At 38.1% G+C, this 19,715-nt stretch overlaps 1 protein-coding gene and 1 pseudogene across 1 annotated transcript in view; one reads left to right on the top strand and one right to left on the bottom strand.

Annotated features, from left to right (window-relative positions):
- Positions 1-19,715, bottom strand: part of PLPPR1 (phospholipid phosphatase related 1) — a 318,401-nt gene that overhangs the window by 216,093 nt on the left and 82,593 nt on the right. The window lies entirely within an intron of this gene.
- LOC110216873 (small EDRK-rich factor 2 pseudogene) lies at positions 3,992-4,215 on the top strand (annotated as a pseudogene).

Here is a 19,715-nt window from a genome sequence, read left to right as displayed (position 1 = left end):
ATATACACTCAAATACACATACACACAAATACAGGCCCAAATTACAAGCCCTCGGGGAGACACGTGAAACTCAGACAAATAGATCAACAGGAAGGGAAGTTCTTGATGGTTGTGGTTACTAAGTATTCCTTAGGATCCTACCTCTGAGTAACTCTCTGGATTGCCAATCATGCAACCATCCTACTACAGAATATTTCTCTTGGCGTGTTGGAGGGAAATGGCATTGATTGATCAAAGGATTGCCAGGAAGAAAAAAAAAAAGGTTGCTCCTTCTACTAGCTATTTTCCTCTAGCTTGCAACTGAGAATCCAGAAAAAGAAGTGGTGAATGAAAATGATAGTAATTGCAATCTGATGAACTGCTATACCTGTGAGAGAGTCTCACTTTCTCCCAGATAGCTTTGCTTTCTATTTCTGATTAAAGAGTGGGCATTCCTCCATATATTTCCACACATTTCTGTTAATGCTTTTCTTATTTTTCTTACTTGTCATGGCCTCTGACTTCTAATATCACTTCTTTGCAAAAACATTGCTCTTTCAGATTCCCTACTCATATTCTTTGTGAATTGTATGAACCTCAAAGGGCATATGGCTCGGGGAACGGTAATGCTTCTACTGTAGAATTGGTACTATGTGACGTTGTCCTGAGTGTTAAAGTCTAGAGTGTTGAGAATCTTCCTGTGGCAGCTTCATACCTCTCTGGGCCTCATTTTTCCTCATCTGAAAAATGAAGGGCTTGGATTAGATGTCTTCCAAGGTCCTTTCCGGCAATAAATCTATAAACCTATGAACTCTCTTTAGATCAATATAACTGCCTTGTTCATTACCATGATGAATCAGGGTCACCAGGTCCTGGAGAGTAATTGTCTCCTTTAATCAGATATGTTTCCTTCAAAGAAAAAATCTAAGAATTCAGGAGAAGAAGTAGGGTATTCTGCCTTCATCACAAAAGTGGATGGTTATCCTGAAATATGTGCCTAAGAGCAGAATGAAAAGCAATTCTTTTAATAATTGTTAGAGGTGACATGGTATTTTGGAAAGAATATTTACTCAGTGAGGAACCAGAGGTAGAAAGAACATTGTCCAATGGAATTAGCTCCAAGAAGCAACAGTTAGAACTAACATGGAATAGCTGACTGGCTTAAGATTGAAAAAGGTGTACAACAAAGTTGCATATTGTCACTTTATATATTTAACTTATATGCAGAGGACATCATTCAAAATGCCAGGTTGGATGAATCAAAAGCTGGAATTAAGGTTGCTGGGAGAAATATCAACACTCTCAGATATGCAGACAATACCACTCTGATGGCAGAAAGTGAAGAGGAATTAAGAAGCCTCTTGATGAGGGTGAAGGAGGAAAGTGTAAAGCTGTCTTGAAGCTTAACGATTAGAAAAACTAAGATCTTGGCAACTTGTCCCATCACTTGCTGGCAAATAGAGGGAGAAGAAATGGAAGCAGTGTCAGATTTTATATTCTTGGGTTCAAATATCACTGCAGATGGTGACTACAGCCAAGAAATTAAAAGATACTTGCTCCATGGAAGGAATGCTATGGTAAATCTGGACAGTATGCTAAAAAGCAGAGACATTACCTTGCCAGCAAATGTTTGTATGGTCAAAGCTACGATTTTTTCAGTAGCAATGTATGGTTGTGAGAGTTGGACTACAAGGAAAGCTGAGTGCTACAGAATCGACACTTTCTAATTGTGGTGGTGAAAACTTTTGAAAGTCTCTTGGACAGTAAGGAGATCAAATTAGTCTTCAATGCTGAAGCTGAAGCTTAAATACTTTGGTCATATAATGAGAAGACAGGACTCATTGGAAAAGACCATGATTTTGGGAATGATTGAAGGCAAAAGGAAAAGGGGACAGCAGAGGATGAGATGGATAGATAGTATTGGAGAAACAACAAACATGAACTTGGAAAGACTTTGAGAGATAATGGAGGATAGAAGGGCCTGACATGCTCTGGTTTATGGGGTCATGAAAAGTCAGACACGACTGAACAAATCGACAACAACGACTGATTTGGAGTGATTGAACTGGGACTCAAATCTAGCCTATGCTACTTGGTGTGAAATAATTTCATTGCCCTGGGCTATAGCTTCCTCACTTGTAAAATGAATGGGTTCAAGTGGAGGATCCCCAAGGTCCTTTCTAGATCCAAATCCAATGATTCTATGCTTGATAGGCTCATAGATCATAGGATGATTTAGAGTTAGAAGTGACTTTATGGGCTATCGAATTCAATCCCTCAAATTACAGATGGGGAAACTAAGGCTGAGAGATGCTGATCACAAAGTAAGTATCTGAAGCAAGATGTGGACTCAGGTCTTCCTGACTCCAAGCCTGGTGATCTATCTATGCTAGCTCTGTTTTCCTTAGGCAAACTACTTATGACTCTGAGCTTTAGTTTTCTCATCTATAAAATGGGTTTAATAATTCTTCCATAATAATTCTCAGAGACATCATGAAGACAAAATGAGATCTAGTACATGTAAAAAGTGCTTTGTAATCAGCAAAGAGCTAAACAAATATGTTTTATAAGTTATTAATGAATCAGATTTCTTTCCTTTGTCATGGGACCAGCCCAATGTTACATATTCCAACTAGTGGTGAGGTTGTTGCTGTTGTTGTTTTTAATAGCTCCTTCTTTGTCTTCTATGCATATTCTGTATCCATGGTATTTTTTTTTTCTGGGAACATCTGAACCACAAATACACATTCATGATAACTCAGATAAGCACAAATGAAAATGGAATGTGCCCTCTCGCTTTGGAGGATGAGTGAAGTAAGTAGGTGCCCAGAGTAATTTTGCATTATTCAAGCCCACAGACATACTCTTCTCTTTCTTTGTTAGTTGCCTCATTCTCTGTAATTGATTGGGAATCAGTGAGAAGTGAATTAATTTTACAAAGTTCTTTTGAAACTTGTGCCAGTCTCAGAACAAAAGATTCTTAGCACTATCACACCAACCCTTTCCCAAGCTTCTTCATTTAGTGTGTCATTCAAAGAAGAGGGATGTGGGGAAACAGAAAAAGATGGCATTCTAAAGAGTATCATATTCTCAATAGAATAACAGAAGGTGACAGCCCAAAAGAACTTCAGGGATTACCTAGTCCATCTGTAGGATGAGGAAAGTGAACTGACTTCAGTTCTATTCAATCCAATAGGATTGCAATGATGACTTATTATATGTCTAACACTATGCTGTGGGCTGAGTGGGCAAAAAAAAGGTAAAAGATATTTCTGCCCTCCCCAAACTTACTTTTAGCTGGAAAGATTGTACATACCTAGATAATGTAGCTAGAGAACAATCTTTTGGGAAAAGATAAGCATAAGCAAAGTAACACAGTAAAGACTACAGTCTACAACATACGTGCTGAAGGAATTCAAAGTAAGGGGAATTGAATCCATCATCATTTGAATGGTGTAAGTTAGGGATAACTTCAAAGATAAGCAATCCAGAAACAAATATTTATTAAGTACCTGTTACATGCCAGGTACTGTGCTAACAGGTGAATTTTGAACTAGGACTTGAAAGAAGTAAAAGATGTAGATCAGCAGAAGGGAGATTAGATGGTGATTCAGGCCAGGAATAGAATAAAACTCAATCTGACCTTTTCAAAGGAATGTTCAAATGCCCTTTTCAGTAAAGATTGATCTTCCAGTTTGTGAATTAGCCCACCTTTCCTCATCTTCCTCTTCCCTCCTTTCAACTTATATTTTTGGCCAATAATATTTAAGAAACATTTACTATGTGCACTGTAGCATTGGGGAGAAGATGAAATAAGACCAGTCCCTGACCTCCAAGAGCTTACAATCTAGTACAATTTAGCTAAAATTCCATTTCTGTAAGCCTTTCCTGGTAGCCCATAATGAAAGTGCCTTCCCTCTGAGATTATTTTCAGTTTATCCCGAATATAGCTTGTTTATACGTATTTGTTTGCAGGTTGTCTCTCTCTTAAGAGTAGGGCAGCTTAGGAGGAAAGAGCGGACGCCACTGAGTCAGGCCGGAGCCGCTGCCGTCGCCATGACCCGCGATAACCAGCGTGAGCTTGCCCGCCAGAAGAACATGAAAAAGCAAAGCGACTCAGGCAAGGGAAAACGCCAGGATGACGGGCTCTCTGCGGCTGCCCGAAAGCAGAGGGACTCGGACATAACGCAACAGAAGCAGAAAAGGGACAGTGAGAAGAAGGAAGAGCCCAAGTAACTCTGGCTCATGCCCATCTCTCTTGCCCTTTTGACCGTGTGCCTGGAACCAGCCCCGTCAGGCTCTCGCCTCCTGTAGCGCTCACAGGTCCCAAAACTGATGGCATTCCCTTCGCCCTGTGTCTGCCGTGGGTTCCCTCTGCGCATCCTTCCCCCCAAGCAGCCTTGCTCTTCTTCAGAGCATTCCTGGGGGTGAGGTGGCTACCCTTTCCCAGTGTTTTTTATTCCTATGGGGCTTACCCCAGAGTATTAAAAGCAGCTTTGTAATTAAAAAAAAAAAGAGTAGGGCAGATAGGTGGCACAGTGGATAGAGCACTGAGCTTGGAATCAGAAAGACTCATCTTCACGAGTTCATATCTGGCTTCAGATACTTACCTTGACTGTGTGATCCTGGGAAAGTCACTTAACCCTGGTTGCCTTAGTTTCTCATTTGTAAAATGAGCTGGAGAAGGAAATGGCAAACCACTCCAGTATCTGCCAAGAAAACCCCAAAATAGGGTCATGAAGAGTTGGATGTGACTGAAACAGATGAACAATTAGCTTGAGAGCAGAGACTTTCTTTGACCTTTCTTCACATCCCCAGTGCTTAGCTTAGTGCCTGGCATATCATAGGTACTTAATAAGTGCTTTCTGACTTGACTAGTGAAGGTAGATATGACATACATCCAAATAACTAGAATATAAAAGCACAGAAAAATGCAAAGGCAAGGGCCCAGCAAACTGCTCTAAGAAATTGGAAGAGCTAGGGATCAATCACTTCCACTGATAGTTGTAGGGGGAGAGAAAGTCTTGATAAGTGGGAGTGGGAAAGACAGAGTGCTTTTCAGTAATGGAGGGGGAAATGGTATAAGAAAAACAGTAGGGAAGGGAGAGAACAGAATTAGAATGGAAAATCACTGAATTTTCTAGTTTGGCAGAAACAGAGACTATGAGAAGAGGAGTAGTGTGAGATAAAGCTGGAAAGGTTTATCATTAATTAGCACTTTCCCCAAAGGGTGCGAACTGAAATAAAAGAAGGGAAAATTTAAATTGGCTAATTTTTCTATGTACTAGCAATTTTGTTGAGAGGTGTTTTTTTTTTTTGTTTTTTTGGGAGAAGAAGTTGCAATTATTGACTACAATGAGGATAAGGTAACATCAAGTTTTTCTCAATCTCTATTTTATCCTTTTTTTTTTGCCAAGAAAACCCCAAATGGGGTCACGAAGAGTTGGACATGACTGAACGACAACAAATCTAATCCCTCTCAATGCTGCTGAAATTTAGTTAGCTGAATTTGGAGGTTCATTCTGTGGCAATTTTTAGGCCAACATTTCCTCAAACTTGCCACTGCTTTATATACAGTGAGAGTCAGTTAGTGGGCATATAACACATATCCTTTCTGCTTTCCCAAGGGATAGAAAAAAAAGCAAACAGGAAACAGGATGCAGGGGAGAAGCAAACTATGGACCATTATGTAGCTGAGAACAGAGTTGAGCTTGTACACAGTTTACACTCAGCACAAATACCAAATCCCACAACATGCTCTATTTATAAAGGTTGTGGAGAGAAGGATTTCCCTGACCCATATATTAGCATTCTTTACCCATAAAACATAATGGCACCTTAGAATTCATGACCCTAGCTAACATTTTTTTTATTCAAGGAAGCTATTCCAGAAGCTAAGCAGAGGCTGGATAAAGTAATCATTACTTGGGGAAGTTTACAATGGATTCCTGCTCAGATTGAAGATTAGATTAAGTAATTTCTTAAATTCCTTTCACATTCCAAGATTCTGTTCTATGTGTTTCATATTGTATGTGTTGTGGCCATAAATCCCACTGATCAAGACTACGAGGAAAAGCAAGTGATTTTCTTTCGAGGGTGCCCCATAACATTTCATGACAGAGCGTGCTACAGGCTTGCATGGATACGGAAGAATTATGCTTGTCCATGTAAGAGCAACATGGGATAGGGGAGAAAATTCCTTTTTTAAGACTGTGAAGGGAGAGAACCAGCCTATACAGATCACAGGACTGAAATAAATGCCAGTATGACTTCACTGACTCAATCATCCAAAAATAATTTCATAGATGCCTACTATGTGCCTGGCACTACGCTACATGCTGGAGATAAAAGATAAAAATAAAACAGTCCCTGACCACATGCTATGTGGATGGAGAACATGTTGCATATATAATTACATATAAATATATATCCCAAAAATATGAAGTAATTTGTGGAGAGAGGGCACTAACAGCTTGGACTGTGTGGGGAAGATCAGGAAAGGATTAATGCATAAAGCAACTCTTCAGCTGAGTCTTGAAGGAAGTAAAGGATTCTAAGAGGTAAAGGTGAGGACATGTAGGATAGCAAGAGTGCAGACACAGAGATAAAAAGTAGAGGATCATGAGTGAAAAACAGGAAGAGTAATCTGGCTTGGCTATAGAATTCAGGAAGAAAAGAAATGCCTAATGAAGTACAAAGCTAGGCTCAAAAAACCACCAACAAACTAAAAGCAACTAGCAAGTACTGTGTACCTCTGTTTCCAGAACATTTGTCTTCCACTCTCTATTTAGAACTTTGGGGTTCACGAAGCCCAATGATACCATTCTCCGCCCATCTTCATTTCTGTCATCTACAGGCCTCCAGGTCAGGTCATTCTCCTATCTTTCTTAGTGACATTAGCACCATACTCATAGCCTTCCTTTTCCCTGCCATCATTCTTGGGACTTTCAAATTTCATGTTCACAATCCCTTGGCTTCTGGGGCAGCACACTCTTCTAATTCTCCTCCTACCCCTCATATTGCTTCTTCTCTGTCTCCTTAGATTCAGAGGCAGAAGGGAACTTAGAAATCATTCAATCTATTCTTCTCACTTTACATATAAGAGGACTCAGGAGTTTAAGGGACTTGTCCAAAAGTTCTACAAGTTGTAAATAGCAGAGCTGGGATTTGAAATCAGCTCCTCTGACTCCTTATTCAGACCTTTTTTCCTATACCATGCTATATCTTGCCAGCTCTTCTTCTTCTTCTTCATTCCTTGATGTTTCCCCAAGATTCTAATGGCCCTTTTTTTCTTCCCTGAAATCTATTTATAGTCTTTCATTCTGGTGGCCTCAACCATAATTTCTATGCAGATGAGTCCAAAAATCTGTATTTGTAGTCCTGAGTTCTATCTCAAGCTCCTGACCAACATTACAAAGAGGTCATTTCTACCTAGATTCTCCAGAAATTTCTCAAACTCAATATGTGGAAAACTACTTATTTGTTGTCTTATATGTGTACCTCCTTCTGATTTCACTATTTCTAGCCACAATGACACCATCTACTCAGTCTTTCATATTAGAAGTCCTGGTCTTTGATCATTCTTTCTTCCTTATCTTTCACTTTTAACCAGTTCGAGTATCCATTCCACTATCTTTATTCCTACAACCACTACCCTAGAGCAGAACCTCATTGCCACTATTTATGCCTCCAACCTCCTCTCATTTAAATTTATCCTTAAAACTGAGGCCAGACCAAAAAAATGGAAATTAACGGGGTGCCCATCAATTGGAGAATGCCTAAACAAATTACAGTATGTGAATTGTGCTGTAAGAAATGATAAAGGAGATAGTTTCAGAAAAACCCAGGAAGACCTGTATGAACTGATGCAATGTGAATCAGGTGAACAATTACATATATGTATATGTATATGTATATGTATATGTATATGTATATGTATATGTATATGTATATGTATATGTATATGTATATGTATATGTATATGTATATGTATATGTATATGTATATGTATATGTATATGTATATGTATATGTATATATAAATAAACAAATATATGTAGTGAATCAAGTGAACAATTATATATATGTATACATACATATATAAACAACTATATTGTAAAGATAAACTTTGAAAGACTTAAGAACTTTGATCAATGCATTTCCAGAGGACTCATGATGAAAGATGCTACTCACTTTCTACTGCAGGAGTAATGGACTGAAGGTGCAGATTGAGACATATTTTGGACATGACTAATGTAACTTTTTTTGCTTGACTGATATTATATGTCACAATGGTTTTGTTTTTCTTTCTTTTTCATTGGAGTGGGGGTGGGTGGGAGGGAGAATAGGTAGATTAATTAAAAAATGATGTTAAAAAATTACTGCCATACAAACTTTTTATGGATAGAACTGATCATGTCATTTCTCTGCTCAAAACTCATTGAGTAGGCAATCCTATTGCCCACTAAATGAAAATAAAACTCCTAATCTTAACATTCAAGGCTACCACAATTTGGTAACACTCTACCTTTTTTTGCCTTATCTTATATTCCCCCTTCAAGCCAAACTGGACTACTAGCTGTCTCTGGATAGATCCCTCTCCTCCATGTTTTTGCTCATCCCATTCCCTTACTGAAATCCTACCTGTTCCTTAAATTTCTGTTTGAAGTTACCTCCTCCATGAAACTTTCTTTGATCCTCCATGAGTTTTAATGTTTTGTTGCCTTAGCTCTCCAAATAGCACTTTGTAGCTCTGTAATGCGTTTATCATGCACTATTTTGCATTATGCTTATTTCTGTGCATGCCATGTCCTTTTAGTAGTCTGTAAGCTCCACAAGAGCAGATGCTATATATTAGTTTTGTGTTTAATAAATGATTGTTGAATTAATGAGGGAATAAATTAATCTTTTATAAATTTGCATAGACAATATGCATGTGAACCTTAGTCTTCCCTTCTGGTTCCATGGGACACAGGCCTTTTAAGCCTTGAGGAAGGATTTTTTTCCCCTTTCCTCATGTTTTTCCTACATAGGTGAGTAGAAGAATTAGAAGAGTAGAAGAAGGTGAAGCAAGATCTATTGTGAAATGGTAGCAAGTTCTTTCAAATGAAAGCCAACTTCTTTTCCTCCTGATCCTTTCCATCCATGCCACAACTCCAGCACTAAGAGAAGCATGGGGTCCTTTGTCAGCCATGCGATTTAGAAAGCACTTCTTTGTTCTTTCATCCTCCTCAATAGTGTGTTATCTGCAACTCCACACTGTCTTCCTACATACAATATGAGGAATCTTGGATGTGAAATGCAAACACCATGCATGGCATGATTTCCAGAGGAGATGTGTGGTATAGTAGAATGAACACTTACCAGAATCAAGAGGTCTGGGTACAAATCCTAAACTCTAACACTTACAAGGAGAAACTAGGTGATGCAGTGGGCAGAGAACTGGGCCTGGAGTCAAGAAGAGCTGAGTTCAAATTTGGCTTCTGGTACTTGCTAGCTGTGGGACCCTGGGCAAGTCACTTAACCCTGTTTGCCTCAGTTTCCTCATCTGTAAAATGAGCTGGAGGAGGAAATGGCAAACCACTCCAATATTTTGCCAAGAAAATCACAAATGTCACAAAGAGTAATAACAACAATTATATATACAACCTATATGTACACATGTACATATGTGTGCATATAAACACATACATGCAAACTGTGTGTATATACATAGATGTCTATATATATTCAGAAGTCATTCTGGAGATGAATGTCTTTAATAAATGAACAGTTCTTAAAAATTTAAATTATTAACAACCATGTGAAAGCATGATCCAAGTCACTCATAATAAGAGAAAAGTCAATTTTTAAAAACATTGAGGTTTCACTTCACTTTAGTTTGCATTCTCTGCACCTTCCTCACTGGCCCTTGTTATGTACCTTTGTCTGTGCCTGGAAAGATATCTGGGGAATAGTAGCTAAGCTCTCCAGCAATCTTGAATTCTTCCTGGTCTGTAATCTTGGGACCAACCTCACTGGAAGAACTTCTAACAAACCTGATAGAAGCCTTGGATTTTTTTCAATTGCTTATAAATAGAGAAAGATGACCAAAAAATGGGTATAGTCAATGTTGGAGGGCTTGTGGGAAGATAGGCCCACTAGTACATTCTTGGTGGAGCTGTAAATAAGTATGATAATTTTGGAAATCAATATAGAATTATGCAAAGAGTAGGACTAAAATGCCCATACCCTTTGACCTACAGATTCTGCTACTAGGTTAATAGTCCAAGGAGATCACTGACAAAAACATTCCTATGTACATCAAAATATTTGTAATAGTACTCATGGTAGCAAAGAATTGAAAACAGAGGATATGCCTATCAGTTGGGGGATGGCTAGACAAATTGTGGTATGTAGATATAATGAAATATATCTGAGCTGTAAGAAAAGGTAACTATGATTAATACACAAAAGCACAGAAAGACTTACTTATCTGACACAGAGTAAAGGAAATAGAGTCCAGAAAACAATATATACAATAATAAGAACAATGGAAATGGAAAGGACAAACAGAAAAATTTAAAAAAATGAACGCTGTGAAATTACAAAAACCAAGCATGTTCACAGAGAAAAGATATGAAAGGTACCTTCACCCCACTCCTTTGCAGAGGTGGGAGGTCCACATGTGTGGAATATTGCAGATATTTTTGGACTTTTTAAAATATATTAATTGGCTTTGCTGATTTTTTTTCCCTAAACATTATTTGTTATATGGGAAGGCTCTTTGGGGGAAGAAGGTAGTGGGATGCTGGGAAAAATCTTGTGTAGAAAACAGGATATCAATAAAAATTGTTTTTAAATAAGATGCCATTTGTTTCTGTCCAAGGAATTACTTAGCTTAATCTTTTGGGGGAAGGAAACATATTTTCTCAATGTTCTACTTTTTCCATGTAGTAGTGAGGAAAATAAGAAAATGAATAATATGTTTTCCATCCAATTGTATCAGCCTGTTGATTGTAGGGAACAAGAAGGTGATGAGAAGCAATTGAAAAAAGAACTCATAATCCAAGCTTCTATCATGTTTGTGAAAAGTTTTTCCAGTGAGGTTGGCCCCAAGATTACAGACCAGGAAAAATACAAGACTTTAATAAAAACAAACAAACAAACAAAATACAAGATTTTTGGAGAGCTTAGCTACTATTCCTGAAATCCCTTTCCAAGCCCAGACACAAGTACATACAAGGGCCAGTGAGGAAGGTGCTGGGAATTCAAACTAAAATATGCCAACTTTGTTACAAATGGAAACAATTTGAAAAATCTGATCATCCTAATATGAACTACAATACTGAACAGTTACCTTTGGGGTAACTTCTAAAGTTTCACTGGGGCCAACAGTCTCCTACCTCTACAAACCATAATTCAGTAAAAAATCATTGCCACTTGGCGCCTTGACCTTATTTGGATTCAGTCACCCACATCAGCTGGCAATCAATCAATCAATCGATCGATCAGTAAATGTTTAAGAAGCTCCTACTATGTCAGGCACTGGGCTAAGTGCCAGAGCAGAGTCCCTGGTTTCCATTGTAGCCATGCAGTTTGGATGTTCTGCTGCTTGAAGGAAGCCCAGCTGCCAAATATTCCTCATCTATTACAAGCGCCATATCTACTTTCTCCACGGTAATGGATGTGCTATTGAGACTCTTCTCTGGGAGGAGGAAGGGGAGGAATATCAGTTAAACTTTGGAAAGACTAGAGCTTTACCTACCCTACAGAATACTGAGGGAAAGAGGGAGTATGAACTGGTCTTTGATGAGGACTGTAATCGCATCGTTGATTCTTAGTGACAAAAATGCATAATAATTTTCAGAAGAGAAGAATGCCTGTAACCAATATATTTTCTTTAACAGAATGACATATTTTCCTCAGATTTTGGTTGCACAGAAGAAGTTAAGTTTTAAAAGAGTCAACAGTACCGCCTAGAGGTAACATTCTGGAAATGACATTTTGTGCCAACAACATGAAGATTATTCTAGAGAGACTGAACGTTTGGCAATGGCCAAAAATAAACGGCACCAAAACAAGGGGCCATTTTGTGGCCGACAGATACATACAGGATATCCCAAAAGTCTTAGTACAGTTTTAAGCTGAGTTTCAAAGACACCTTGTATAATCAACCTGATGCAGCTACTTGGGGCAGGGAAGCCTCAGGGGCTACATTCATTTTATCCCAAGGACCTCCTCATTGAATCAGTCACTGTGCTCCTGAACTTCTTTCTCCTTACCTGGCTTAGTTTCTTCCAGTATACCCCTTGATAAGCAGGTATGAGAGCATATATCCTTGGCTCCTATGTAGGTCCAGGGAATGATCAGTCACTCTATCAAGAAGAGTTAGGCCAGTGGTAACCTAGGACATCAAAGTTGAGTAGGCCACTCACACAAACCAAGGTTCTTGGAAAGACCGGTATCAAAATAGGAAAGATACCTGCCAGAGCCCAAGACAACAGAGTTTTATGTTGTCAGATGCCTTCAATGAGGACAAAAATGGAATAAGGTCAGCTACCACACTGATGGTAAATTATTTAACTTTGAAAAGCTACAAGCCAAGACTAAAGTCAAGGGAGATTTGTTGTATGACTTTGTTCACAGATGATTGTGCACTCAATACAGCCTCTGAGGCTTAAATGCAACAGAATATGGATCAATTCTCTGCTACTTGGGCTAATTTTGGCCTGACAATTAATACCAAGAAAACAGAGGTTCTGCACCGGTCAGCACCACACCATCCAAACTTGAAACTGTTGGTTACAGCAAATGGAGAAATTCTGAATGCTGTGGATAAGTTCATATACCTTGGTTCTGACTTTAAAACAAGATTTGTATTTTCATTCCAAGTGTGAGAATTCCCTCAATCAACGTACATTATAGCCTTCTAAGACTCATTAGTTAAGTACTAGGAGTAGTCTGAGGTACAAAGAGGTTAAGAAACTTCTTAGGGTCACATAGCTGACAGAATTTGAACCTAGGTATTCTTGACTCCAAGCCAAGGACTGTATCCACAATACTCTATCTTTAATGAGGTGATTAAAAAAAGCTTAGGCCAGCACCAAAAACTCTTGACTCCTATTCTGAACATCTTTGAATTACACCACAAAAGTTTTAAGTAATGCCATGCCCTGACAGTGTGAAGTGCTTGAAGTACTGTGATAACACTAGCGATCATACTATTCTGAACTTAAATTAGAAGCCTGTGGACACTGAGGTACAGGGGATGCACTAAGTGCTTCCATGTTACATGGATATTAGTGATAGTCCCATGAGAGTTTGCTGTCTAGACAGCTGCAAGGAAATTGTATTGATTCACACCAGATGAAAGATTGATAAGGCCCTTTTTAGTTCTGAACAGCTACAGGAAATCCTGTGCAAGAATCCATAGGATGGGAATGGCCTCATAGTGTTTTATGGAATGAATAAATGAATGAATGAAAAAGCATTTCTTAAATGTTTACTATGTGCCAAGTACTGTTCTAAGAACTGGATATGGTTATACAAATACAAAAGTATAGATAGTTCCTTCCCTCAAGGAGCCAACATTCTAACAGGTTGCAGTGGTGGGGAACCTGTGGCCTTGAGGTCACATGTGGCCTCCAGGTCCTCAAGTGTAGCCCTTTGAATCCCAACTTCACAGAACAAATACCCTTACTAAAAGGATTTGTTCTGTAAAACTTGGACTCAGTCAAAAGCCCCCACCCAAGGACCTAGAAGGCCATGTGTGGCCTTGAGGCCACAGAGTCCCCACCCCTGTGGGGGAGGCAATAATTTAGGGAAATAATGGCCAGAAAGGGGTATTTAGATTTAGAAGGATAGTAGAACTCTAAAGAAGTAGATTGATACACCCTTTCTCAGATCAATGGGAGTGATGACTTAATGATGGGTCCAGAACTAGAAAGCTGGGAGTGACAGAATCAGAAAGAGATATAGCAAGGTGACTAAGAAGAAGGTGATGGGGGAGTAGAGTGAAGCATGGATAGAGTTAGTCTAGTTGCATGGCAGCATCCAAGGTACTCACCAGTATGGGAAGGGAGAAAAAGCCTCTTTAACCACATATTTCCTAATTCATATAATAGAGTCTTTGGTTTAAATAAGTTCCACATTCTAACTAGAGGACACATATGACACATTTACAAAATGGTGGCAGAGGGGCAGAGCTGCCTCCATTGTAGGGGGCCATTGTTCCTGGGTTTCAGCCTATAATTTGTCATATTTTTGTAACAATAGTGCTCAAAGCTGAGGACCTACATTCAATTATCCAACCAACCAACACTCCTCATTTCTCAAGACACAATTGCTAGAACTATGACCACTATTACATACTTATAGTGGAAAGTGCTACTACTGTGCTTCTAGCATATTTGCTACCATTATGTCTTTTTAGCATGACTGCAACAATGACACTCCAAGCTGAGTTCAGAGAGGACCTACATTCTTAATAACATGAGTTCTTTCATCTATTAAGAGTCAGTGACAATGACTGTTACTGCTGCTACTCCTACTGCTAGGAAAGAGAAAGGACAAGCCATTTATATAGCTCCGACTTACGTGCCAGGCACTGTGCTAAGTGCTTTATAAATTTCATTTGTTCTTTACAACAACCCTGTGATGTAGGTGCCGGTATTATCCCCATTTCAGAGTTGAGGAAACTAAGGCAAATAGAAGTTAAGTGATTTGCCCAGAGTAGCATAGCTAGTAAGTGACTGAGACCAGTTTTGAACTGAGATATTTCTAACTTCAGGCCAAGTGCTCTATCTACTGTGCCATAACCATTATCACTACCATGCTATTTTTAAACAGTTATCTAGTCTACCTAAGGTGATGTGTGTGTGTATACACATATACACATTATGCATATATGTTATATGTGTGAGTATACACATACATATACATTATGCATACACATATATGTGGTATATGTATATACATACACACATACATTATGTATATGTACTACATATGTGTTATATATTATATATACACACACAATATACATTATATGTATGTACTGTATATGTGTTATACACACATATATAACACAATATAATGTACTTATAACACATATATGTACATATTTATACATTATTCAAAATAGTCTGATATAGTGGAAAGAGAACTGGACTCCTAGTTAGGAGATTTGATTTGATTTGGACACTTGCTCAGATGTTCTAGAGTCACAGAACCATTGTGGCATTGGTGGGTTCTCTGTATCGATCTAGTTTAATGCACACTTGAAAAAGAATCCCCATTGTAATACACTTCACTGACAGACACCCAGGCTTAGCTTGAAGACCTCTAGACCTTTTGAAATATCCCCTAGTACTCTTGAATAATTCTAATAGCTAAGATTTTTTCCCCTTGTAGCCAAAGCATTGGGGGATGTGTAATCAGAAGACCTGGGTTCAAATCTCAGCTTTGGCACTTACTGCCTATAAGACACTGGGCAAGTCACATAACTTTTCTGATCTTTAGGGGTTTTTATCCATAAATGAGAAGGGTTGCAATTGTTGAACTTTAAGGTTATTTCTATTCTAAATTTATGATTATGAGCCTAATTTTTCCTTGAAACTTCTAGCCATTCCTCTTAGTTTTGCCATCTGGGCCAAATGGAATAGGCTTAATCTTTGTTTTACATGACAGCTTTCAAATTTTTAAAGCAGCTATCATCTTCTCACTCTCTCCTCAATTCTTGCTTCTACTGACTAACCAGCCTTAACTATATGTTCATAGATAATTTATTTAACCTCTTAAACTTTCAGTTTTTTCATATGTAAGATGAGGATACCCACCCTACATACTTCATAGGATTAATGTAAGGAAAAAAAGATTAGTAAACTTTAAAGTGTGATATACCTTTCAGTTATAACAAAAACAGTATTAAAAAAAAAACCCTTCAGCTAATGACCCAGAGGAGGAGTTCTCAAGTCCTGTGCCTCCTCATTCTATTCAGATAAAACTTTCCTCTCACCACATCCCCCAAGGGATCAATGTATTTCCCTACCTCCCTCAAGAGCAAACATAAGACATGGCATTCTCATTTTCAAGCAAGAGATAATGTGTATAGAAACTAAAATGAATGAAGAGACTAATCCAACCTTTAAAACAGGAGCAGGAGGGGAAAACTGGACCATCTATGTCTTAAACCTAATACTGCATTGTCATGACTACTTAATTTCTTTTTATTAACAAGCATTTATTTTCTTTCCCCCCCCACATCTAATTCCCCCCCTTACTCCTCTGGAAAATAAAAAAGAACAAGAAAACCCTTGAATCCAATACGTATAGTCAAGCAAAACAAATTCCCACATTGACCATTATAATGACTACTTGCTAACTTGGACACTCAGCCATGCAAATAGCTTCACTTTTATGACAGTTAATGTAGAAACTTCAAAATCTTTTGCTTCTAAAGAATATTCCTCATTCTCCATTTTTTTCAAATTGGCCTCTAAAGTGTTTTGAAGGCTGATTGCCACTAAAAAAATCTAAGTATACACCACGGGATCCTACGTAATGTTTTCCTCCCCAATGATGGAAATTATTTTTGTTGCTATTAATAGCTCTCCCAAATGCACACACACAGTGCCTGCTGGCACCAATGGGAATTCTGTGAATAGGCTGAAGGCCGTAAGAATATGGGGGCTAATTTCTGTAAGCACATTCAACTTTGATGACAAAAAGTCTAACACAGAGACACCATATAGCACATACACACATTCTGAGGTTCAGTGTTAGATGATAGTTGAGAAAACTTTTAAGTTGTATACTTTTAATGATTTCTATTCTCCTTTTTTAAATAAAAAACCAAACAAACACAATATTCCATCATGGAATCAAGATTTTGGCTAACAAATAAAGTAGAATTCAAGTAATATGATTGAAAAAGTCCTATCACCACTATCATCACGACCATCCCCTGTTAGGGCACAAATTAAGTGTTGTGTACTAGTTAGTATGGCATACTAAGTGCATAGCTCTGTAACTGTTCACTCCATTTACCTTTTCTTCTATATGTCTCTGGAAGCTGAAACAACAACAACAGCATATCACAATTCCATAACAGTTTAAATTTTATAAAGTACTTTCCCCAGAATAATTCTGTGACACAGGTGATGTCAACATAATTATTTCCATTTTACAAATGAAGGAAATAAGTCTCACAGAGGGTTTTCCTTTCCCATGGTCATGTGGCTAGTAATTTGCAAAGACTTGAACCCCTGTCTTCTCACTCAAAATCCAGGGTTCTTTTCACTCAAGCAGGCTCTTTTTTCCAGACATATGCAGTTGACTTATCAGTAGGGCTTTATTTGCTTACAAAATGGCAAGAGACATTCATTAACTACTTTTCCTTCTCCTCTGAACATGCACACACTTTAGAAGTCAAGCACAAGATGGTATACCAGAGGGGTCAAACAGGAGAGACTCCTGACTGAATGTGTGATACTGAAGTTAATGAGAGCCATCGTTGTCAGTCACATAAATTAGAATAAGAAACATGTAATTAACAGTGAAAGCTATCATATTAGTAAGGAACCTTTCCCTTCTGACCTTCTTTGAAAGTACTTAGTAAGCTAATTTTTGCTGGTCTTATAATGAGTTGTAATTTGATAGAATGTTTCCCAGTCTCTGCCACAGAATGGCTTGCTTATTACCTTCATAGAATCTCTGAATTAGAAGAGATCTCAGATGTCATGTAGGCCAAGCCATTCCTTACAGAGTTCCTCTCAAAGTCTCCCCAACAAGTGGTCATTTAGCTGTTGCTTGAATACCTCTAGTGAGAGGTAACCTGCTATCTCCAAAGACAACCCAATACATTAAAGTTAAAAACAAAATCAAACTCTTCGTAACTAAAAAATAGTCTGACATTAGTAAACTGTGTTCTTTTCTAGACAAGTGTTATATTTTCTTAATTTGAATGCTTTTATGTCCTTATCCCACATTCTAATTTTTTAAATTTTTGACAAGTTCTTCCCTGCTTTCTTTCCCTAGTTGGTACTGATGAGGGCAGTGGATAGAAGACCCTTAGAATTTTGGCACTTGTACAGAAGCCTGGGAATCAACTTGTACAAAATTGGGTATCATCACTGGTCTCTGACATTTTAATAAGTTGACTCACTCTAGAGCTGCTTATGAATTTCTCCAGGTCAAGAGGGATCTTGGAAGGCAAGAACAGGGAAATTTAATAAGATGAAATGAAAATGTAGCATTTATATTGTGTGGGGAAAGAAACTTGAAAATGTCTCTCCTTCAAGAAAGTAGACTATAAATACCACAACACAAGGAAGAGAAGAACCAATCACCAAAATGAAGAGGAATAGCAACTTTTCATAAGTGTGGCTCCATTAAGAATTCACTGACAGTGTTCAAACACGGGTCTATACTCTGAAAACAAAACAAAACAAAACACCTTGTCAGCAATGTTTAGAAGGCAGCAGGTGCCAACATAGTCAGCATAGCTCTCTACTTCTTGCTACGAATTTCACAGGTATAGCTAGACAGAACTGTTTATAGATGAGCAGAGCTGTGGCTATATTTAAGTGGCCACAGCTCTCAAGTATAGTATCTATCGGTTTACCCATCAATAAAACATGGGCTAGCTGTTAAACGCTAGACGGCACTTTTTTTTAACCTTACCAGTTCAGCACCATAGACAGTGCCTGGTATTGTCTTTCTTTAGCTTTCCTGCAAAGGCAAATGGCAATATCTATGCATGTGTAGCATAAAGTATTATACATGTGTTGTCTCTGAAATCTTCAGCACATCTCACAAGAGAAGTATGATTACGTATAAAGAGAAACATAAGGGAAGAAAAGCTTGTAATGGAACCACAGAGGTTCAGAGTCAGAGCCTGGTTTTGAAATCAGTTCTTTCAGCTCCCATAACTCTACTCTGTAGATTTCAGTAACCTTTGGCACTTGTCCAATCACCCTATACAAGCAAATTTTTAAATACTTTTATGTATTCAGAGATATTAGGGAATACAGAGAAATATAAGACACAGTTCCTAACCTCTAAGTAGACTGTAATGCAGTCAAGACATAGCTTGAAGAGATGTAGCATGTCACAATATCCCCACCCTTTTGAATCTTCTCTTTTCCAGGTTATGCTTCTTTTGCTCCTTCAACCAGTTCTCATATTGTGTGGACTCAAGACCCTTCATCATTCTGGTTGTTCTCCCTCTGACTAAACAGGTTCTACTGTTCACTCATTTTATGAGCTTCTATAATTCTGTGATGTAGTTTGAAAATGAACCCAAATCACAAACATTTCATCAATTTCTAATCATCTTTCTAGCACATCCTGGAATTGAATAAACCCCGCACCCCATTTATGGAAACAGAATTTCTATTGTCTCGACATTTATTCAGCAGATTTAACTTTCCAAAGAATAGTTTAGTCCAGTGGTTCTCAAACTTTTTTAGTATCAGGACCCTTTTATACTATGAAAAATCATTGAGGATGACTCCCAAAGAGCTTTTATTTATGTGGATAATAACCATGATATTCACCATATTAGAAATTTATAAGTCTTAGTATTATTATGAAAATAGTTTTTACCTCAAATACCCTCTGAAAGAATCTCAGAAACCCACAGGATTCCCAGACTTCAGTTTGAGAACCACTGATTTAGTTATAGCTCTCCAGATGTGTCAAAATATGGGCCATGAAATAATTATTGTTCAAAACAGACCAAAAAAACACTTTAAC

Source organism: Phascolarctos cinereus, unplaced genomic scaffold (assembly GCF_003287225.1).
Source record: "Phascolarctos cinereus isolate Bilbo 61053 unplaced genomic scaffold, phaCin_HiC Scaffold_4;HRSCAF=312, whole genome shotgun sequence".
Lineage (NCBI taxonomy): Eukaryota > Metazoa > Chordata > Mammalia > Diprotodontia > Phascolarctidae > Phascolarctos > Phascolarctos cinereus.
The sequence above is the reverse complement of the archived record's forward strand: the minus strand, read 5'-3'. Positions and strand labels throughout refer to the sequence as shown.